Raw genomic sequence first — 24,279 nt, 5'->3', positions numbered from 1 at the left:
TCATGGGTCTGTGGTCCCCTAATGGCCTCCCATCCATTTTTACAATATGGGTTTCTTACATGTAATTAATTTTAACCGTTTCATTTTCCTTTTACTTTAAAGTTGTATTTCCTAAAATAAAGTGTTGAAATGCAGTTATAAAGCGTACTCTGCACCACTGAGAATAAAATGCCTACAAAGAGTCCTTTGTTATTATTATTATTTACTTTTGTGATATTACATAATAGAAACTGTATTCAGCGTCGGGAATCATCTAGGTCTCACATGGGGACACCAAAATGTTGGAAATAGCGATTGTAAGGGGGCCATTTGTGAATTTACAACAAAACTATGTGTCAAACGGCTGCACCATTTGCAGGAAATGCCAAAATATGGGTCTGACCTCATAACAAATCTCCAATTGAAGAATAAAAATGTCTAAGGGAAATAATTAATAATAATAATAATTATTAATTATGTTAAATAATGTGTCTAAATTTACATTAAATCACCTCGTGGGGCACCATTCCCAAGAAGGGAAAAATGATAGCCAGTTAATGATGTCAAACTCATAAAGTTTATTAAACTATCAGTTTGGAATTTTGATTATATAAATTAATAACCATAACCAAAATTAATAGTAAAGCCTGAAGAATTCCAGAGTTCTTGACATAGCAGAGGTTGACTATTTATTCATTCTTGTGCAATATTAAACTGACAGCAGGTATGATTCCAAATATATTTATTCCTAAAGGAAGCAAAGCATCAAAACACACAATTTCTAACAAGCATAGGTGTGTATATGTGTGTGTTTCTATATGTGTGTGTGGTGTGTATGTGTGTGTGTGTGTGTGTGTGTGTGTGTGAGAGAGAGAGAGAGAAAGAGAGTGAGAGAGTGAGAGAAAGGCGGTGTGTGAAACAAAGGGCCGACAAACAAAATGGCTGACAACAGAGAACTATAAGATGGCCAAATCGAGGCTGGCTTCAGATCGGGGGAGGTTTTGCCTGACGGTGTAGTCAGGATAAAGACAAAGAAAAAGAAGGGGGAACTTTGAGTTGCCTCTTTGGGGTGTAACTCTGTTGAAAGCCTATTTGTAAATGAGTTTATGTCAATGTGATATGTGTTGTAATGGGGCCTGGATTAGTGCAGAGGATGTTTAGTTGCATGCAAGACTCAGACTCTGTCTGTGAACAGCATTAGCAAACTAACATTACTTAGTTTTGGCAAAGCCAACTAACCAATGACCTAACTGCAAACAATCACAACAATAACTCAGTGAACAACATTAATTCACAAAGTTAAACAGTCCTGCTTTGCCTGTACAACTGTAATAATGCTATGCCCAGTTGTTACGTTACCAATCCTTGAATGGATGGGGGCAAGAGCTGTTTTGTGGTGGCTGCTTTTGTCAGTCTGCAGATGAAGGCTGGAAAGAGCTGTGGTTCCAGGAGCAGTCTTTGCTGTGTCCTTGCAGAGTGATACGTTGGGGTGCTAACTCAACTTGGTTCTCCTTGTTGCTAGTTGCAAACCTTGTGTTTGAACATCAACACTTCTGGGTCCCAGTTTTGCTCGCTGTGAGCGAGGGCAAGTCATAGTTCTTTTTCTTCTGCAAATGTATGACTTTATAAAATCACAGATCAATTTTTTTTTCTCAAAAATATGTACATTTTCTCTTGTAAATTTACCGCCTAAGTCTCAGAGTTTTTCTTAAAATTTATGATTTACACCACAGAGTCTGAAATTCTACTATTTTTCTTGAAATCTATTACTCCTCTACCCTGGCTCTGTGTCTTTTTTGTTTTATTTTTTGTTGGTTTGTTTGTTTTGTTCTTCCTACAATGACTCAAATAGGCTGCCGTAGAAAGAAGAACCCCTAAGAAATAAAAAGAAATTAAAAAACCCTGAAAATAAGATGTCCTTTTGTTCCACATACTTGCCAAATAACCTCAGCCAAGACTGAGTTCTAATAACGTCCAGGAAGTGAATCAGCACACTACAAGTGTAGCCTTTCCTACGTGTCCTTGGGTAGTGTTGTCAGATGTTATGTCAGCATGCACAAGGGTTTATTGAACCTAGTATTTGGCCTTGAATCTAATAGAGGGAGACTGCATAAAGGTCTGACCAAGGTAATGTTCATCTAGCTATTATTGGTCCTCTAAATGGAAGAGGCTCTTCTTGGCTCACCTGCTTCCTTCTCTTTTTTATCAGCTTGGTGCTTCTGTATGAAGCTTGCTCTGTTTGTGATGGTGAGCCTTCAAATTAGTGGAGGACTCTGGCTATCTGAGGGGCAGGGGCAAAAAAACGGCACCAGCTGCATGTGTTGGGGCACCAGCTATGGATGTTTAAAAAGACCTTGATACAATGTTCAAGGCAGGGCCCTGTTCTTTCTTATTAAAGTTGCTCAGTAGTGCATAAAGCCAGCCAACTTCCGATTGAGGCGTCCACTAACTGGAATGGGAATAAAATAATTTACTTGTGTCACTCTCCTAGACTGTGAAATTTTATCGGACTGAATGAATCAAATCACAATACTGTAACAAATCATTATGCAGGGGTTGTGACGTTACGTCTATAAGAAAATGTCTTTTTGGGCCAAAAAGCAAATCTGGATTCAAAGCCCAGCAGACTCTCTTGGGGCCATGCACCAGAGTGCAGAATGGTGTGATGCATTGAATTGCTCCATAACCTGGTTAAAATAAAATGGTTTTATTAAAACTACTTTTTGGGGCTTTTTTACTATTATCCAGTCTTTTAAGAGACTGTGCCAAACTGAACAGAAAATGTTCCTCCTCACCACCATGTTTTGCTCGCAGTACAGCTTCCCTGGAGGAGCTGGGCTGGCCAATGACTCTCCTCTGTGTACAACAGGTTTAGCAGGTATCGTTGTAGGTGGTGCAGAAACAGAGTGGGGTGGGGTTTTGGCAGGAACAAGGACACAGCAGTTGACTTGTGTCCTCCTGTTTGTCATCCTCGCTGCACCAGTCTTGGGTCATCTGGTCGACAGAATATTTCATCTTGGACATAAATTACCAGAGGAATTAATTTTTAATATTTTAACAAAGCCTATTACCAAATACTTTTCAGCTTTATTGCCCAGTCTAAAACATTTGCCTGAAAAGTAATTAAAAAGTAATCTAATCTAATAAGTTGCTATGTTACTTTGATTAAGTAATTAAGATATTCAACAAGACAACTAGTAACCATTTTATCTCTCTCTCTCTCTCTCTCTCTCTCTCTCTCTACACATATATATGTATATATATGTATGTATGTGTATATATATATATATATATATATATATATATATATGATATAGCTCGGCAGTGACAGACACAGCTACAAAAGGCTTGTCCATTTTTTTGGTTACCACAGTAACAAATCCCGCTCCATCTGACTGGTTGTCTGAAAAGGTACAGCAATAACAATACCAGTGCCTTTCTGAAAAATTTGGAGATTTTCAACTGGCTGGAAAAAGACACAACAACGTAATGTACTGGAAGTCGTATACACTGATCAGCCAAAACATTAAAACCACTGACAGGTGAAGTGGATAACTTTGATTATTTCATTCCAGTGCATTGTTCTGCTGGGAAACCTTTGGTTCTGGCATTCATGTGGATACCACCTGACACTCAAACACCGTTGCAGACCAAGTATCACCCCTCATGGCAACAGTTCTCCCCAGGGGCAGTGGCCCCCCAGCAGAAAAAAGCACTATGCCACACTACAAAAACTGTTTAGAAATGGCCTGTGGAGCGTGACAAAAAGCTCAGGGTGTTGACCTGGCTTCTAAATTTCCCAGGTCCCAATCTGTTTGAGGATTCTTGTGATGTGCCGGTACCCCAGATGTACCCCTAATCCAAGGTGGGGCCTCCTCGGATGAGACTTGGCTCTGACCTGTCGAGGCATGGACACAGGATCTCTGGGAGTGTCCTGCGGCGTCTGGCTCCAGTGCGTTGGCGGCAGATCCACTTAGTCCAGTGGGTTGTGAGGTGGGTTAATGGCATGTGCCACAGATGCTTATTCAGATTGGGATCTGGGGAATTTGGAGGTCAGATTGACACTTTGAGGTCTTTGTCATATTCCTTGGGCCATTCCTGAGCGATGTTTGCAGTGTACTGAGTACTGTTGCCATGAGGGGGGATACTTGGTCTGCAACGGTGTTTGAGTGTCAAGTGGTATCCACATGAATGCCAGAACCAAAGGTTTCCCAGCAGAACAAAGCATTGGAACAAAAAAATCAAAGTTATTCACTTCATCTGTCAGTGGTTTTAATGTTTTGGCTGATCGGTGTATATCCCATGTAATCATGAGCCAGTAATTTGCGTTGAAGTATTTGGGAAGGTTGCGGTTATCTGACCAATGTGCTGATGGGAGTATATAAGTAAGTAGTGTGTCTAAGGCAGTAGCACGGGGTGGTGGATGGGTCAAAGGACATAAAACAGAAACTGCCCATTGGTTCGACATCCCATTGGTTCGACCATATTAAACCCATTGTTCCGAAGTCCGTTCCGAAATCATCATGATGCCCTGTGGTTAAGGTCTGGTTAAGTTTAGGCACAAAAACCACTTGGTTAGGGTCAGGAAAAGATCATGGTGTGGGTTAAAATGAAAAAGAAAGTGACAAACACATAAGCCGTATGGTGCGCTGCTCTGCCTCAAGCCGGTCGCAGCGCACCATACGCCCACCGCGAGCCGTTCAGCACCGCGGACAGTCGGACTAATGGGATGTCGAACCAATGGGCTGTCGAACCAATGACAGACAGACAGATCACCCATGGCCATACCTCAGGTCCATATATAAAGTTTCTGAGATGAAGAATGATTTGTATTGTTTTAAATGCTTGCTCTGTAGACTGCGCACAAATGTCATCACAGCCTACGGAATTGGCCATCAAACCGCAGAAAGCATGTTGAGGTATGTAAACATTTGCTCGATTCCAGATTAATATTACTAATTACTTTTATAAAAGCAAGTACTCCATTACTCTAACTAAAGTGATAATATGACTCAGCAACTTTAACTTGTACCAGAGAAATATTTGACAAGGAATATTCATACTTTGACTCTTTGAGTAATAGAGTTATGTACTTTGTCCACCACTGTAACTACATAACTTTACTTGCCTAAACCTAACCCACATTACTTAACTAACTACATAACATCACGTGCAGGGCACTAATTCATTAGATATCATATCAACTGTTATGGGTGCATTTTTGTAAGATATCATATGAACTGTTGTATGAGGATATGTTGCCTTAAACGACTACACTTCTAATAAAAACAAACAAGGAACCAATGAAGTGGCCAACAACTAACAATTTATTGTTATAATGAAGAGTACAAGATGTTTTGACCTTGATTCGTTAGATGGATGCTTACAGACAGTCACATTGTTCAGTATGATGGACGTTGTCAGTGTGCCAGGTCATACTTTGAGCTGTCCAGAAAATATTGGGGTGAGGAAGAAGAGCAAGGTCCTCACCTGCATAGAGAGTATTTTCTTTAGACCCACCTTTTAATTTAGAAAGACATAAGGAGCTCAAGACAATATATTTATGGCAAACCCTCCCCTCTTCCGGAAAGAGGATGAGCTACAGAGGGATGTTGGCAGAGATCTGATCAGGAGTGGATATTTGGCTTGAATTTGGTAAACGTCTGAGGGTCATCTGTCATCCACCAGTAGCTCCTGAATACAGGAAAGTGCTTTGAAAAGGAGATCGATTAACCCTTAGAATAATTGGAAAATTCAGAAAGAAATTAGACTGGATCCTCTTTGTTTAGCAAAAAGTAGTCCTCAAGCCATGTCATCCATCAAAAGTTAATAACCATATTCACAAATACTGTCAGGAATCGAGTCTCAGGGATATAATTAAAAAGTTCGAGAAATGGTCATTTATATTCCTGAAATGAGCAGTGGTAAACTGGTTGCTAAAAGGGACAGCTAGCTTCCCTTCATCCGTCAAAAGCAGAAAGACAGGGCCAAGGTCAGCCAGGCTCCTAGCTGCTCACACTGTCAGCAATATGTGAGCTGGAAATAAAATGTGCTGCCATGTACACACACACACCTGACACTGCTCCTATCAAGTCAATAGGCAATGTACACAACTCTCTTCTGTTACAGCTGTCTCATTTTTGTGTTTCTTATCTACATTTTACTTGGAATCAAGATACTAATTCAGCAAATGTGCAAATATTGAATTTTATGATGACGTCTTGATGATGCTTTTAAGCTTGTGTGATTATTCTGTCTCATTTATAACAGTGCCTGTACTATTGTTGAATGGTGTTAATATTGATTGCTTGTATAACAAGTTCTCTTCTATAATTAACACTCTCCTTAGTTTCTTCATACCTACAAGAGGATGGAAACTCTCCATGCCACTCACTGACAACATGCAACTAATAAACACTGCCGTCACAAGAAAATACCCACAAATCATAATGTACATAGGTAACAGGTCTGTGGTGTTTGAGCTGTACAACGTAAGAGCATCCTTGCAGATAGGAGCTAAATGACCCGAAGCTCAATACACATCCATATGACACTTTTCACATGTGAGGGACAGAATCTACAGCACCAGCTGAGAAAACACACAGTCCCTCCTTGTGCTGAAGTAGCTCCTGTTAGAGAAAGAAAGCACTGTTACAAAACAGTACAACTGACACAGATCCAGCTTACTGTCTTGATTACTGCTCCTTTCATTGCTTTTACAGCACTCTGAATCTCCTTGCTAGTGTATAAATACCCTGTTGATATCTGAGGAATTTTCACTTATTTGAAATGGTCTGGATGAAATGACGACATGCCTAAACTGTAAACTGCAATATCTTTGCCTTTTTGGTGAATTAATTACATTGCCCTGTCATGTGCTCACCTTTGGTTAGAAGATCAATTTGGTTTAAACAAAAAGGTTCCAGTTGCCTAAAAGTGATTTTCTGTGTTAGTGGATAAAATGCAACACAATTTTAGCTTATTGTCTGCATTCCCTATTGAAGTACTCCAGTGAGGTCAAAGTTTATTATAGCCCAATATCACAAAGGGCTGAACAAATATTAAAAACAGTAGTGAGCAACAATAGAACAACAGTTTAACTTAGGACCCAAATACAAACACAACCAGGAAACTGGGAATAGTTAATGGCAGTTCATTGTAGTTTGAAGATGGGGGCTGAAGGCTTGAGTGAAATGATGGCTGAGGTGGGCTTGGAATGGCAAAGCAAAGCAGGCCGTGGGGCTGAAGGCAGAGCAGTCCAAATCCGGAGGCAGAAGACGAGAACGAGGCTGGACATGGCTGGTTATTGTTGAAGCTGGTGTGGTGAACCTGAGACACAGAAAAGAATGTGAATTGAGGTCCAAAAAGTACAAAATCTAGCAGAGTCCGGATGTCTGAGCTGGGGTTTTGTACTGCAGAGGCTTGATTGTTGTGCAGGTTCAGCAGCTGTGTTCAGGAAGACTGGCAGTAGGAGGGAACCAGGAGGCCATGCCCAGCAAACACACAGAGACGGACTGAAAATAAACATGAGACCCTACAAAGGGTTAACAGGAAACACAAGAAAGAGGCAAAGCCGAAACCCTAACACAAAAATGTGTATGTGGGATAAACTACATACAGAGCATTACAAACCGAATATTTGACATATATAGTATACATACAGTAAAACAGTAATGAGCAACATTAGCTAAATATACATAGACTGAGAGTAATTCAGATGACTGTATTTTAGTAATTCTGACAGACTAAATAAGGCTGAAGTCTGATGCGAAGAGATGTGTTTTGAGTTGAGTTTTAAATATGCTGACTGAGTTAACCTCTCAACTTTGGGTAGGAGGACGTTTCCAAAGAAGTGGTGCTTGGTAAGAGTAGGCCCAACCACCTACTGATGTTCTTTTTATTTCTGGAATAGTCAGGACATTGGCATTTTGGGATTGTCGAGTCCTAGCAGGTGTGACTGGGTTATAAGTAGGATGGTGCAAGTTGTAATATTTTGTCGATCAAAAGTAGAATCTTGAAGTCAGATCTAGCATGTACAGGGAAATAATGCAACAAAATAAAGACAGGAGTAATGGGATCAATTTTTCTAGCCTTGTCTAAGGTCCTAGCAGCAGTAATTGTTTTGAAAGTTATAGTTTGCTAATAGGTGATTTAGGTAAGCCAGACAAAAGTGTATTACAGTAGTCAAGACCCAAGCAAAGGAGTTCAAGCATCTTCTAATCTAGTTCACAAGTAAGGGTTAAATGGAGTGTGAGATGGACAGGTAATTTGGAGCAGTGTCAGCAGTGATGTGGGTGCTCCTTCAGACCATTGTGGTGAAGAGGGAGCTGAGCAAGAAGGCAAAACTTTGGAATTACAAGTCATCCAATACCTGACAATGGTCATTAGCTTTGGATAGTGACCAAAAGAATGAGATTGTGAATGCAAGAAGCTGAAAAGAGTTTGCTCTGTAGGGTCGCTGGGCTCAGCCTTAGAGATCAGGTGAGGAGCTCAGACATCTGGAGGGAGTGCAAAGTAGAGCTGCTGCTCCCAAGTGTCGAAATGGGCCAGTTGAGATGGTTCGGGCATCTGATCCGGATGCCTCCTGGGCAACTTTTGTTAGAGTTGGTCCAGGCACGTTCAACTGGTAGGAGGCCCTGGGGCAGACCCAGAACATACTGGAGAGATTATATATCTCAGTGGCCTGAGAATACCTCGGGAACCCCCAGGAGGAGCTGGAAAGCGTTGCTGGGGAGAGGGACGTCTTGAGTACTTTGCTCAGCCTGGATGGATGGATGGATGGATGGACAGTAGTCAAGCAGAGCCTAGGTACTTCCATTCATTATGATAACATGTCATCTAAGTAGGGTTATCACTGGGATATTTGTTTTAAACAATGCATTGTAAAAATAGGTACAGCTTTTGTTTGCTGGCTCGAATGGCTCGAATACATTGTAGAAGATTAAACCGGGTCCCAATGTAACTGCAGAGAAGGTTATTGATTTAAAGTTTTACTCCAAAGAGGAAAATGGAGAAATGAGAGAAGCTAAAATGCTTTACTGCTATTATTGAAACTCTTCACAGTCTCACATGGGTTTTCTTGATTGAATATCAGACCTGACCTCAGGCACAACTGATTGGAAAATATCTCTTATGTTGACACGCATGTAAAAATTAGTTTAAAGTGAAAGGGAAAACAAAAAATTTGCAACATGTAAAATAACATTGCAGTTTTCCTCTAAAGTAGCAGTGCTACACTGTTCATTAAACAGAGAAGACTTCTCTCAATGACACTGACAAAAGTACATGAAAAAATGATGAAAGGTCCCAGCTTGTAATTTGCACCACTGTCACATCATCCACTTTATGGTTGAGGGGCGTAATATTTGGACACAGTAGCTGTATTTCACTGCTAATTTCACAGATTTGTGTAACAGCGTTGCATAAATGACACTCCTGCGGTAATCCTCTCCACACAGCCAACCTTATAAGTGACTAGCTCATCCGACACAAATTGTTTTCAGCCACCTGCCCTCCGGCTTTATCGACCACTGACATGTTTCATAAAGGCTGCACCCCTGTGAGAGATTTCCCGGGGCGTCTGAGCAACAAGCTGTGATTACATGGCTTCTTTCATGCCACGGTCTTTCTCTTTCTGTTCACAATGTGATTGGCTGAGGTGATGGAAACATTAGCCTGCATGGTCTTATTTTCCCCTCTTCTGTTAGGATTTTTCATGCCTCACTTGGTGCTCCATCAGTGTTCGCAGCTTTTGTCTCAGAGCTGTTTTTCAGATTGATGATCCGCAAGATTGATGTGCCTTTAAACCACAAACAAATTCTGCAGGAGCGTAACTGTTACTGCACCAACTAGTCTCTTTTCTCTTGTTTTTCTTTTGTGTGTTGGGTTTTAAACTAAAAACTTTTTTCCTCTACTTTGGCGTACAGAATGGTTCTCACATCAGAAGACTGAAGAAAAGTTTAAAGAAACTGCACTATTAAAGAAAGTATCCATAAAGATATTCAGAAATCAACCAGGAGAGTGCCCTTAGCTGAAGTTGCTTTGAAGTAATTCCATCCATTGTCCGTTACACAGCATGATCATTTCTCAAAACCATTAAAATGTTTTAAATTTAAAATGTGTCACTCAAGCTCACACTATGCAGATATTTAAATGTTAAAATATGCAGCTGTACTTTCTTTTTGGTGTCTTATAAACCCATGAGGGTTGGGCACTTTGTGCATGACACGTAAATAAAAATAATCAATCAATCAATCAATCAATCATATAGAGAAAGTTGGTCATCGATGCAGCTGGTTTGTGTATTGTCTGTTATAGCTCTGATTGTCTCTTCTACTTCCAAACAAAATGTAGGCTAAAGTATTTCACTTTTGTTCAAGAAACGTTGAATAGTCTTGAAGTACCATAAAGAAAACAAATGAGACAATACAGGGGGAAAAAAGAAAAACAAGGAAAATATATAAAAATATATTTTTTAAGTTTTTGTGATCATAGATCAAACATAGATCATAGTTTTTTGTAGTCATAGACAAAAACTAAACTCTAAAGTCCCAAATGGTGATCACACTCAAAGGGAAATAAGTGAAGGGATAACTGTCAGCCCATAACCCACTGAGGTCTCTGACTTTCAGCCACTCAACTGGTAAAAGGGGACACTGGTGCACTTATTGCTTTAGGAAATAACGCCAACAACTGATCCACAAAAAAATAAAATAAAATAAAAATAACTGAGTATTCCAGGTGCAATGTTTCCATGGAAACAAAATAGAAAATATAAAGAATTCATAAATACAAGACAAAAATTATGTCCCACAGTTCTGCAGCCTCACGTATGGGACCCCGGAAATTATTACTTATAAATGGCAGCCTCTTGAACTTTGCATCTAAGGCAGATGCTCCATGATGGACCTGCTGTACATCCCCATATCACTACGCAAGCTCCCTGACCATGTCATCCTCTGGCATCCTAAAATTCTCCAACAATTTAGCAGATACAGTGGGCTGATCTTCCTCACACATGATGGTGGTCACACTTTTCACTGGTCACAGTAGCTTTGCCAAGTCTTAAGCTACAGTGTTCACTTAGGCTTGAGTCTTAAGCTCACTTTTGTTGAGTGTATTCATGCCATTCGTGCCTTTTCTTGGTTTTCTGTCCTGGACTGAGGCACACATTGTAGATTGTTGCTCTGAAAACCACTCCAACATTTCAAACAAACTGTTACAGCATGTGATCACATCTTGCTTCAGTTTGTGTTCTGAAAGTCCAATCAACGTCTGCTTCTCTTTCACTGCTGTGGTCACTACTGCACTGCAGTGGAAAAATGACACGACCAATCTCACTCTGCCCAGAAGACATCCTGCACCAGAACATAGTAGTTTTTATTTTGGGTGGCCAAGTTTATGGTATGGCCGAAGCATCTAATGCTTGATGATAGATTAGCCTCTACTACAGCTACGGACATGTTGCAGGTGTTATCGGTCCCAAGTGCAGACTTTCTGTCACATATATTCCACTGCTCACATGCTTCTTTCAAAACAGATTTGCTCCTGTGTGTGCATCGTTGACAATACATATCTGCAGAACATAATTTTTCAACTGCCAGTGGGTGTCAATATGATGACAGGTCACAGTTACATAGGCTTCTGTTGTACATGATGTCCATCCATCTGTAGGGATAGCGCCTCATGCTGCGTTCAATAACTCAGCTTTAACCGCATCTTTAACTTGACTGTACTGCATATTTTGTCTCCGGAGTATGCAGTAGCTCGTTTTCGACAACACTGAAAGGCCTACCCTGGCGGTCAAGAGTATTTTATCTTCTAATGGCATTGTTTGTATAGCCTGGGCTTTGACCCATCTTTTCTAAAAAAAACTGAAACATTTCCACACTGCTAATTCATTCCCAAGAGGGAAGAAAATATCCCCACCATCTTCTTCTGCTGCTGGGATGCAATTTGGTAGGAGATGCGCTTGGACGCATATGCACAGATATGCAATTCCAATGTCACAAATAAATTAACGTGTGGGAAGCCGTGTTTCAGGTCCACAGTGTACACTGTGGTATGTCGAGGCTTCACACGGAAGTCTTCATGCATTTTGATGGACTCTTCAACAGTCTCCTCTGCTTTGAGCAGCAGGGCTGTGTAAATTTCCTCTCTTACATTAACAAACAGACTCTGGACATCAGACAGCATAGCATCATCTGCCTCAATCTACCAAATTGCAACTGCAATTGGTTTCAGTAGCTTCAGGCTGCATACCACTCTCCCCCAAAAGACATCATCCAGCAAGATCGTCTTGATGGGGCTTTCAGTGTCTGCAGACTGTGATATGTTTATTTCCTGCAGAGACTCCATCCCCTCCTGGAGACTGTCGAACATAATGACAACATTAACCCCCATCAAGTTTCGCAGGGTAGATTCAGCATGGTGCTCTTGTTCTTTTCATTTTTGCTTGGTAAGGTAAATTAGGCTTCCTAGAGCGGAGTCCTCATCTTTCCTTTTGTCATCCTCAGGCCAGCAGCCTTTCAAGGGTGATAAGCTTCAATCCCACAAATGTGGCAAACTTCTTTTAAAACCTGTCTAAAGTACTGAACTGCCACTGCCACCAAGCAACAGATGTGTGGAATGTAGATGAGACCAGCACAGTCACTGTCCAAGTGCCTGACCAAATAATTGCCAGCCAACGAAGGAAGCAGGTTGAAGCAACCACATCTGCAGAAAGAAAGAGATTCATCACCTTGGCATTAGAGGTCAACACTCAACAGCATACCACCACACTTTGTGTTTCCTTGCAAGACTAACCACAACCAATTTGTTTGTGATGGACTCAGACCACACTGGTTTATGCAGTTGGTCAGGGTGGATGCAGGAGACTTCCCGACACTTCTCAACCACTTTGTAAATTACACCAGAGCATCCCCTGAAGTAAAAATGTTTTTGCTTCCTGACAACCATGTCTCTCATCTCTCACTGGAAGGCATCAAGTATCACAGAGCCACCAGTGTGGTTTCTTAATAACTTTAAGAAACATTGTGCAGTAGTCCACCTTTCACCTTCTTTTCCCTTCTCTGTCTCAAACATATACAGCAAGCAGCTTCATCATCAGTGCTGCTGCGCTCAGGGTTTCTGTTATCCAGTTTTTGACAAGCAAAATCTGTTGAATCCGACATTCATTATCTCTCCAGTCATAATGTCAGATATAGGTAAAATATTTCCCTCTGAGAATATGAAGGCCTAACACCATGTCCCTACAGCAAGCAAACGTCTCTCTTTACACACTCAATCCATTAAATATGCACTTCTGTTACATCATGTAGACAAATGACATCAGCTGTTCACACAAGATCATACTTAAGATGTAACCAGTTAATAGATGGCTGAGTAGTCTGTTTGCTGTCTTCCTATGTTTGTAGCATACTACTTAAATTGTTAAGGTTTTTCATATTGTGATAGTGACTGTAAATTACACAGGTTACATCATAACCAACAGCAAGTAGGTTGTCATTAGTGATGGTCATTCCCAGAAGCTTTCAGCTCCGGTTTGCAGGTTGGGTTCTGGTGTTTGATTAACCCATATGGATGCGGGTCATGTAGGGTGGATTGGCTCTCATGATGTGCTGTGTTAGTGTGCCTTTTAAAAATCACTGACCTGTGAATCATGTAGCAGAAGAAAGTTTCCCCACTAATTGCACTGCTTTTTGAATATCTGAATCTGATTTCCCACGGTGTCCTGAAAAAAAACAACAACAAAAACACATACAAAAATATGAATAAATGTTTGTGCACCATCCATTATTTAACGCTGCTTTGTATTATTTTTAATGTAGGCTGATGTTTTAAACAAGTGACTGAATAAAAAAGCCATTGATCAGTTCTCCTTAACTGATTCTTAGGTCAATCATAAAGAGGTAAAGCCTTACTGGTCCATTTATTTATTGATTATTTTAATGTCTTGGCCTGTATCCTAGACTACATTTGTCACTGTTAAGATAATGGGCCCTTATCACTACAGACATTTTGAATTGGTGTAAGCACAGACATGACCATTAAAGAATAATTAACACTTGAGCTGTGAGGTAGAGCAGGTCCTCCACCAATCGGAAGATCAGCAGACCGATCCCCGGCTCCTCCAGTCTGCATGTCTGCAAGTATCCTTAAGCAAGATACTGAACCCCAAACTGCTCCCGATGATGCTTCCATTGGTATTTGAGTGTGTAAAAAATTGAGTACCAGGTGGCACCTTGTATAGTAGCCTCAGCCACTAGTGAATGGGTGAATGTGACTCGTCGTGTAAATGGCGCTTTGAGTGGTCGAATGACTAGATGGGCGCTATACAAATGCAGGTCCATTTACCAATTACCATTTTGCCAGCCACCATTTTGAAATCACACTTCTGTGTGTAACTACCTTTTGTGTTGTGCTGGGCCCAAGTGTGTTGCTGACAGCTGGAACAAATTATTGACTGACTACGGTCATCAAAAACTAGGCAGTCACTTCACTCCCCACCAGCGGCTTTTCTCCACCTCTCACTGAAAAATCAGCTTTTAATTTTTGGTTTGTGAACTTGAGTTGTCTTCTCATGTGTAGCCTATGTGTGCTGACATCAGTTGCTCTTTACACCTGCAATGTAACACACATTATTGAAACAGTACCTCAGATCAAGCTACTTACCTTTGTGATGTTTCTTCTTGTTTTACAGCGGTTGACATCCAGCTTATTGGTGCAGTACTGCCACCTTCTGCTCTGGAGTGTGGATCAGTATCCCAACAAAGAGCAAAAGTAACAATATGTAACATAAATTTCCAGACTGATTGGATCTGATTCATTTATCCAAAATAAGAATTTAAAAAAATGTTTGGTATTGGTAGAGGACTAGTGTTTGTTCTTCACAATAAAAATATGGTTACTATGGTTTTATCCTGGCCCTCCTGTAGCGTGGGCCCACATGTGATGGGCATGTGCACTGTGCAAGCAGAGGGTTGATTATTTAAAGGGATGTTGGCCGATTTTTTATTTATTTGAATTGTGCGCTGCCAATTGCAGTTCACGGTTACAAGTCTTGGTCATACTTTTAACCAAAACATGCCATAAGACCCAGTGTTGCTTTTTATATGTACTTCCCCCCAAAATGATCAGTATTAAAAGGGTTTTTTGTATTGTGCTAAATTTTTTAAAATTCCCTGCCTTGAGCTTCCTTTGGAAAATATCCCCAAATTTTCCAGCACTTTGCAACCCCAGTCTTGAGCTCTCTTAATGTAAATTACAGTGTTGGAGCTCTAACTGCACTTTACTTCAGCTCTATGGTCTGTATACATATGTGTATTGTGTAATATGAATATAAATATTTTTTATTATTTATTTATTTTTCTTTAAATGTCAAGGAGCATCTGTTTCTAGTCTGCAAATGAGAAGCGTGGTGAAGTAACTAACATTTCTTTGTGCATATATATCATAACATATTTATGGACACTGAAAAATTGAGAGGCAGTTTTACAGTGAAATGTGTGTACATGGAAATACCTCCAAGCACTCTGTCAGAAAAGGCTTGTGGTTAAACTTGTTCAGGGTGAAAACTAATGATAGATTTACTAACTAAAATGTATCAGTGATGATGGCTTAAATGACAACAGCCAAAAAGATTATTTTCTTAGTTAAAGTATTACTAGTTTGTGTAGGGTTGTTTTAGCTAGGACCATAGAATAGAAGGAGAGTAGAATGTACATTCCTGTTCAAATCAGGACAGCAGGATAGTCAGAACCGGCCATTTTTATGTGTACCGTTGCCATTGCAACCGATGCAGTGGGTTAACTACCATACATATTTCCTTTTAAACAAGCCAACTTAAGGCAAGTCGTGAATTCACAGAGGTGAGGTTTTGCAGCTGAGCAGTGGAGTAGTACGTTTTCAAGTAAGTGATCCATAACTGTTTAAATGTTACCATAACTGTTATTTCCCTGTTTATTTTATCATCATTATGCATGTTAGTTGAAACATGTGGCCTAAACTGAAGCTGTAGCTCCCTCTCAAAAACAAAAAGCAAGAAACTTTGATTGGGGTATGTTTGTGTTTTCCATTTAATAAGGAAAACAGGTGTAAGAATAGGCCAAGTCAGGGTTCTCAAACTAGGGAGTGTGTCACACTTTACAGCCCCACTGAGTGTATTCACCATTTCCTTTTGTACTGGTCAAATGACGGCAAACAGTTCAGTGTCTGTTCTACTCTCATTCTATTTCTATGTGTAGGACACTTGTTGCTGTCTAGCTGGTATCCTGTTCTGCACAGTGATCTTCCATAATTTTCACCCCTGCTATCAAGTTGTAACTCAAGCTGTGACTGCTTTTAACTGTATGCCAACAGCAATAAATAACAGTATTTGGACTCTTTAAAGGGTGTTTTGGGGAACATAAAAGCAGCCACTCAGGATCCCATGCAATAAGTTGTAGGTAAAAACACTGAGCACAGAATAGTGGGCTGAATGTTGACTGGTATTTTTGCACCTGTATTGTCAATACAGAGCACTTTCTTCTTTAACACTTGTCTTATTGAGTTGGGATGGCTCAGCACAATAATAAACCCGTAACGAGGCTGGTTCTTTGTGCCTAAACCAAACCATTTACTTCAGAACAAAGTGTGCCTTACGGGACACAGAGCGCAGGTGAGATGATGAGCGGGCAGCTTGTTGAGATACCTGATCAATGTCACTGTGGTTGTTTCCTTTGTTTTTACACCTGCATGCAGAGACTCAATAAATCCAAAAGTAATGATTGTGTGCTGGTGCAAGATTTGGTGAAGTCAAGCATAAATGCTTTTTCTCAGCAAGGGATGCTTGTTGAAGCACAGAATGCTTCTTGCACAGCTCGCCAGTCTCAGCAGCTGGCTATATTTAAACAATAATTTCAAGGCAGCATTTCCGCCTTATTTGGCTTGGATTGTGTTGATGAATGCCTCTAGGGTATCAAACAATGAATTATCATGAGACTGAGGTTGGGGGAAATGTCACATGTGTGCCTTCTCAGCTCTCCTCATATGTATGCTCTGACTTGGTTGACAACAGCTAGATTTGAAAAATATGGGAAAACCAATATTGATTCTTTTTTAGATCTACTGTGCATTTCAAGATAAAGGCAACAGTTTATCAAGTGTGTTGCTCTTTACACCATAAAAATTGTAACACAGTTTTACAGAATGAAAAGACATTCATAGGGTATAATACCCTCCCAATCCAAGACTAATTCTGTGGAGAATGGCAGAATAAATCGCATGTAAGTTAACTATAGAGAAGGAATAAGAGCCATGATTCAATGTGAGAGTAAATGGTTGGTACTGGAAGGAGAAGTGTTCATCATCATCACAGCGATATTCTTTTCTCATGCAAATTTGTTGGCATTCCGCTGATGCTAGAGGCATCATTTCCGCTCTTGTTCCTCATTTTCAAAATGAGCATAAAAATGTACAGCACTCCAAATGTTAACAGGCCTGGAAGGCAGACGCAAGCAAATAGATAAGGTTCATATAGTCAGGGCCGTTTCATTGGTGCAGCTGCCCACTGCTGAGGCTTTTTTTTCCTGATGTCTCATTCTCCTGGCCACTTCAACCCTGCTCAGTGTCTCATTTTCAGTCTTTGGATGTCCACCTCTTTGCCAAATCAGTGTGCTTTCTGTGGCCATTAAATCTTTATCTTCACAAGATAAACTGAACAGATTTGTTAAAATCTAGTTGGCAGACACACATGGTTTAATATTGCACCTCAACATAGCTTTATCCCATTTAGTGAAGTACTGTATAATCACAGCCTGTGTTTCAACAACCTTGAATATGACACACAATAAACTGTGTCCAATTTGCTAATATTTATACCTTCTGGAAAGACTTGCTCAGCTGTTTCTCTCATGGATCAATAGTGTGTCCAGGTGGAGTACACTGCAAAACACGTCTGATGGATCTTATAAGGTCATACACAGAAGGTTGAGGATAAGTCTGTTGCTTGAGGGCGAATACCTTTTCTGAATGGTAGCACCAATTACAGAGTGCAAGACATCTGAATCACCATAACTTAACAGCAAAGTGGAGATTTTAATCACCTCTGAGCTCTATGAATATGGAAGTGGGAAAAAAAATGAGAAAAGTTATAGTTTAATTGTCACCTTTTGGAGCGAAATCAATTTAATTTTGATGGATATGAGGGAGATATGCTCTGTCTCTCTTACACCAGGGAAAGACAACCCAAAATTTTTGTCTTGTGATGGTTACTGTCGGATCAGGAGATCATACAGCCATAATCTCTTGCCTTCACTTGGCTAAGAGACATGGCAGACTCACAGACTGCTTAGAAATAATGGGCATGGCCACCATAACCTCTTCCACTGGTATGTGCACTTCCGCTTTGAAAGCTTGGGTTTGGCATTGTTGGCCCTTGCCATCTTGGATTTTTGAAACCAGAAGTGACCATCTTTGAATAAAGGGTGAAGCTGTGGAGGTCACCATCAACCTGTCCATAGCTCTGGAGGTCAACAGAGTATCACTTGTGCAACCAGCCTCAAGTAGCCATTAGAGGAACTGCAGTTGTTAGCACTAGGTTTTAGGTCTTCTTTTTTTAGCCCCAGAGGTTTCCACTTGGGCACTACACATCAGACCCCAACTGATCATAGTTTGCATCATCATAGTCATTCTCACCTTCAGGAATTGCCCTCACTGTTCCACCTGACAGCACCAACAACATAATGGGTATCTGCACAGAGAGTTGAAAGGTTACCTAGCCCCACCTTATCCTGCAAAATCGAGCTGCATGGCAGAAGCTAGCAAGTTGTAAAGGCTAGCAGGTGTGGCATTGCAAAATGTGAAGGAAAAAAAAGCCTGTTCAAGGCATCACTACCCTTGGCCTTTGACACACCAGGTTTGCTAACAAGTTTGCCAGCCATGGCCAAATAACTTGCATATCAAGATCCTATTTTGTTGAGCATAAATTCTTATTTTAAGTTCTCAGGATGTTACCCCCTTATTCCCTAACTTCACATCTTGTTCCCTTGCACCTTGGTACGTACTGTACTACTGCACTGTTGGTATGAAACAATAAGGGCACGGTCACACATTAGCAAATGCTGGCAATCGATCAATGCCTGCCAAGGCAATACTTATGCTAAATGTGGGCTGTGCCACACATGGACACAGAGTTGCTAATAAAAGTAAAATATGATGCTACTGGTAAAGTTTTGATTTTTTCCCATTAAATGCCTGTCTCCTAACTCACTGTCAGCCAGGCAGCATCTCTCATGTAGGGCAGTTTATATTTTTCATGGCCAATATCATAAAATATCAGCTTGTAAAACATAGCAACAATCAGTGTCTTCTCCACACATACTTCACTACTGATTGAGGCTGCGCCAATCAGAGTTCACTAAAGTTGAACTCCATGCGAAGCAAAGACATGAAATTTGCTTTGCCACCAGAAGCAAATGTCTTACTTGTCCCTCTGCTGCACTGAAAGGAAGCGAAAGGGAGGCAAATATTTGCAGGTGTTACTTTGCTCATGTGTGATTGTATACTGTATAAACTGAAAGGAATTACCTTGTACCCTGCAGTATGTTTTAAGCATTACCAGAACAACATCATTGTGTCTTGCTGAGCAAATCTTTTGGCCACTTTGTTTGGAACACAAATCTTTGTACGTATAAATTGAAAAACCACAGCCATAAATCTAAAAGTAATTTGTTTACTTTTGATGTGTGTGTGTGTGTGTGTGTGTGTGTGTGTGTGTGTGTGTGTGTGTGTGTGTGTGTGTGATTTACAGCTGGAGTGCAAACAGCTGATGAAATCTTACAGCAGTTGTCAATTAGTGCCTCTGCGTTCCAAGGACATTCTCTCCCAGCACATTAAGCTCCTTCCAGCTCCATAACATCTCACTGGTAATTACTGTAATATATACTCTACTGTTAGCATCATCGCTTTACTAAAATGAGAGGGGTGTGATGAGTCAGATATTACCTACAGCAGTGAAACATAAATTTTGCTCTGGTGTCATATTGTTTGTATTGAGAGTACAGTTGGCCTTTGATAGCTTCAGGGGAGATGAATTTGTGTCAAAGCAGGCCACCACATGCTGAGTGACTTCAAAACGAAGCCATCAACCCCTCTGATTGATGTCCTCAGGGTGGTCGTAGCTCATACAGGAGCTATCTGTGTCTGATTCATGGCAGTCTTGGATGAGGCTGTTTCTTCAATAGCTGCTAGTAATAGATCAGTGGAGGCAGAGGTGCAGGGTGTTGAGGGAAAAATTGATTCTCTTACAGTAGAAAGTAACAATAAAGCACCATGCACGAGGAGCTGCAGTTTTCATCTCTGTTTACTAAAGACAAAGAACAATACAAAATACGAAACAATCCATCAAACAGCAACGCAGAAAAAAAGCTTGAGACAGAAATGTGCACAAAGCATCACGTCAGATGAAAATACATCTGATTTTGTCATCTTTGTGTGTGTTTGCCTCACAAAAGCTCACGTTCATGCTGCAAACTGCACACTGTGCAGAACAGAAACACAACCTCATCACAACTGTTTGGTATTTTCCCAAAAAAAAAATACGCTTCAACTGAGAACAAAGGGAGGGATTAATAAAAGTGCACGAATGAGAGGTACTTTACAATCTTCAAACTTTTTTCACTTTCTCACATATTCAAGTTTGGAGCTTATTAGCTTCCACTGACTGGTTTGAAATGACAGAAAACACACAGATAGAACCATGGATCAAAACAAGCTATTATTTTTTAAAAATGCACTTGCTGACACATTTGAAAACACGATATTGAATTAATTTCACATTGCACTGCACAATCAATTTCAAGCAACTTTACAGTATAGACCAAAAAATAACCAGCCTGCTGCTCGCTAAGAAACAGCTCCCTCTCATTTAGTTTACTCAGTATTCATTCCCTCCGAGTGCTCTTCACTTTATAGATATACGCAGCTCAAACAAACAGCAGAAAATGCTTCTTTTAATAGCAGGGTGAGCTATATACATACTGTGGATTGCACCAACTCAAGTATGGCACTTTGTTGCAATCTATTTACACATTTCATCATTGCTCTGTGGGTTTTGCTGAGCAGATAAATCGCAGAAAAGTGCTGCACTCTGCAGTCTCAGGCAATATCAGTGAATTACTGCCACGACAGTTATCTGACCCTTTGACGAACAGCCCCTCTGTCTGCACATCAGGGTTGCACATTTCTTCCTCATTAGAATACACTGGCTACTGACCTTCACAGGCTTCTCACAGGCTCCACAGTGGCTGTCTTCACAGTGACCAAGCAACTATAAGCTTTGTTGTGTCTGTCACTTTTAATTCCCTGCAGAAATCATTCAGGTTTAAAACTGAAACTGCAGGTTTAAATGAGTGCCTGTAATATCTGTTCTTTTCTTTACTTGGAGCCTTTAAAAAGGTTGTGTGATCTATTTCTGTGCTCTCTCTCTGGTGCCGGGATTAAAATTCACAGTGTTGTGCATTTGGATTCATTTGAGTGATATGGTTTCTGATGGGGAGGTCAATGAACCAAGAGGAGAGACTGTGAAGTCAAACCTGGATACCATGTTAATGTGAGTCTATGGCATCCAGATGAGGAATATAAACACATGAATCAGACTGCTTGATGACATACTTTTACCAAGTCCCAACACAGAAACAAATACAGTATATCTCTAACCAGCCATATCCAATGAAAAATGTTTTAATTTACACATTACATTAGGGCTGTTACAGTTCATGTATTCGTACTAAAACATCTCCGTACGGGGGTCACGGTCCTGTGCATGCAGAATACACAGTACTTAATGAGCATAATGCAACATACCGTAAAACTTCAGTTAAATGCCCAGTCCCTTTTACTAGCCCGATGTGGCTTCACATTTTGACAAATAAAGGCCTGGCTCAATTAGGCACCTGGTCTGGTTGCAGAGCAGTTCTTTTTTTTCTTTTACAGATGTTCTTCGGATGTATAAACCAAGTTGTTTGCTACCTCAAATTATGTGTCCATTCCTCGATTACCCTCTAAATTTTTCATATTCCTTTAGTCCATAGGGTCCTCAGGTCAAAAGGATCAAAAGGGTTTTTCATAAAAATGAATCCAAGTTGTGAGTTTTAACAGGATAAAGTGTTGTTGTGTCGGTGTGCCGGGTGCCGTAATCCTCGAGTGCCGTAACTCTCTGATGTGTTGGCTGTTGGAGCTAGATCAAATTAATGATTCATAATTTATATATTATCTGAAGCCTAATTTTTAGACAAGTAACATTCATACTGGTTTACATAAACAATTTGATTTTACTCCTGGTCTTTGCTGATTAAGTCTTGTGTGAGAGGAATTAAAGGCCTGTCCCATACAGACACCTGTTCCAAAGACAGACCTGTTGATTTCAGTGATTTAAGCAAATAATACCCTGAGCTATTAATTCATGTTTTATGGTATGCTAAGGTTAGCACAACAAGGAGACTGGTGGGCAAGTCAGTCACACTATGGAGAGCGAAACTGAATCACTGAAGCTGGAAAACTGCCTGCGGGTTGCCAGTCAGCTACGTCAGCAACAGAGAAAGTTGTGAGGTCAACAACAGTGTGTCGGCATTTCTCCACCATTGTAGGGTAACTTATGTGACGCACTTTTGAAGGCATCGCCAATTTGCCAATCACCAGAATGATAAATGTTTCAGTGCTATGTTATGTTTAAATGGTGGAACTAATGAAACACTCCTCCCAATGCACAAATTTCATGTTTATGTATTTTAGTATTTTCAATTTCATAGCATAAGACATGCCTCTCAGTTTAAAGCATATTGTGTTGCCTTTTGGGAAAGGTTGCTCTGTGTACATACAGTGTTTTGAATGTTCCTTATTTTTGCAATTAAAATAGTTTATCAAAGTTGCTAATAAACAGATGTTACCTCAATCGTCAGCAGGAAGATTGTGTCTGTCTGAAACTGTCTGTTCAAAATTAATGAGAAGAAACATATCTGTATGCATTTGGGGGGTTTTTTCTGCTGTACCGAACTCACACCTGACGTGAATCCTAAACCATGGTATGAACCGGACCGTGACCTATATACTGTTACACCCCTACATCATTTATTTAAGGTACATTACTAACTACTCAACAGCAAAAATTCACAGCGACCCGACTGATTTCATCTGTATATCAAACTATTGAAAAACAAATCGACCCCCAATCTGTCAAAGTAACAGCGTTACTGGGATTGGTAATTTATAATGTATACTACCGAATTTGAAATTGTAATCCCTTACACAACTTGTTACCGAAAAAACCCCAGTGGTCATATGGTAGCCTTTTACAAACTGAGATATGCACAGCAGGGTTAGCTGAGTTAGCTAAACACATCATATGCCACTGTTTTGGTATTAGAAGTTAGGCAGCCACTACCACAACAACCTTAAATGGTTAAGAGGTGCCGAGGAGAAACCAACGTTACTTTGGCTGCTTAGTCCTGTTGGGCCCTACAGTAGGGGTGGGCAATACCTTAAAACGTGGTTACGATCCAATACCATATAAAACAGGGATAGAATCACCAATATTGATACTGATTCAATACTTTATATTATTAAAATATATTATTATATATTATATTATTAAAAATGTCATGCAGGCTAAAGCAGTGTGTCATGATTTATGAAGCGAATAATCAGTCTGCTAAAGTAACAACCAATGATGCTGAAGATTTGATTTGACTAAAATATTAATTTCACTTCTTTATACGTGGATATTCCTTTCCTGAGCTTCTCTGAAAGATTCTGTCAGTGAACTCTTTCTCTGTGTTGGCGACGAGGATGCTGAGGCATTTTATCTTTTCCTCCTTTCTTTTTGGTGGCAGCTCCAAGTTCCCTTTCTCGTGTTTTGTTTTTTTTCTTCTTTCATCAAGCAATCACTGCAATTATGTTTTGGATGAAACTAGTCAAGGTGCACGCTGCAGTGTGCTGCTGTTCGCGTGCACACAACACAAAAACAGCACATGCACTTGATGCGTTCATGACAACAAAACATTGCTTGACAGTTTTTTTTTTGTATCGATCCTCTTGATGCTATGATTGAGCTTCACAATTAAAATGTAAATTCTATTGAATCAGTATTTTGATATTGGTCTGCCCACCCCTAACACAAAGTTAGTCCCAAACAGTGCTAGGCTAATGTCATTTTTGAGTGTGACATGAAATAAGCAGTGTAGGTGATGCATACTGTCAAAGGGAAGATGGGAAATACGAGGAACTAATTTAAACCTGAAGCACTGTCAGTGGGCGGCGGCATTT

The 24,279-nt window shown here is 40.3% G+C and overlaps 1 long non-coding RNA gene across 1 annotated transcript; it reads right to left on the bottom strand.

Annotated features, from left to right (window-relative positions):
- Positions 1-5,741: 5,741 nt before the first annotated feature.
- LOC125893331 (uncharacterized) lies at positions 5,742-14,670 on the bottom strand. Its single transcript, XR_007449873.1, has 3 exons — positions 14,653-14,670; positions 13,631-13,711; positions 5,742-7,308 (listed from the first exon to the last, which is right to left on the bottom strand). It is a non-coding gene; the product is annotated as an uncharacterized LOC125893331 (long non-coding RNA).
- Between the last annotated feature and the right edge of the window lie 9,609 nt (positions 14,671-24,279).

The sequence above is a fragment of the Epinephelus fuscoguttatus genome, linkage group LG8, assembly GCF_011397635.1.
Source record: "Epinephelus fuscoguttatus linkage group LG8, E.fuscoguttatus.final_Chr_v1".
Classification (NCBI taxonomy): domain Eukaryota; kingdom Metazoa; phylum Chordata; class Actinopteri; order Perciformes; family Serranidae; genus Epinephelus; species Epinephelus fuscoguttatus.
The sequence above is the reverse complement of the archived record's forward strand: the minus strand, read 5'-3'. Positions and strand labels throughout refer to the sequence as shown.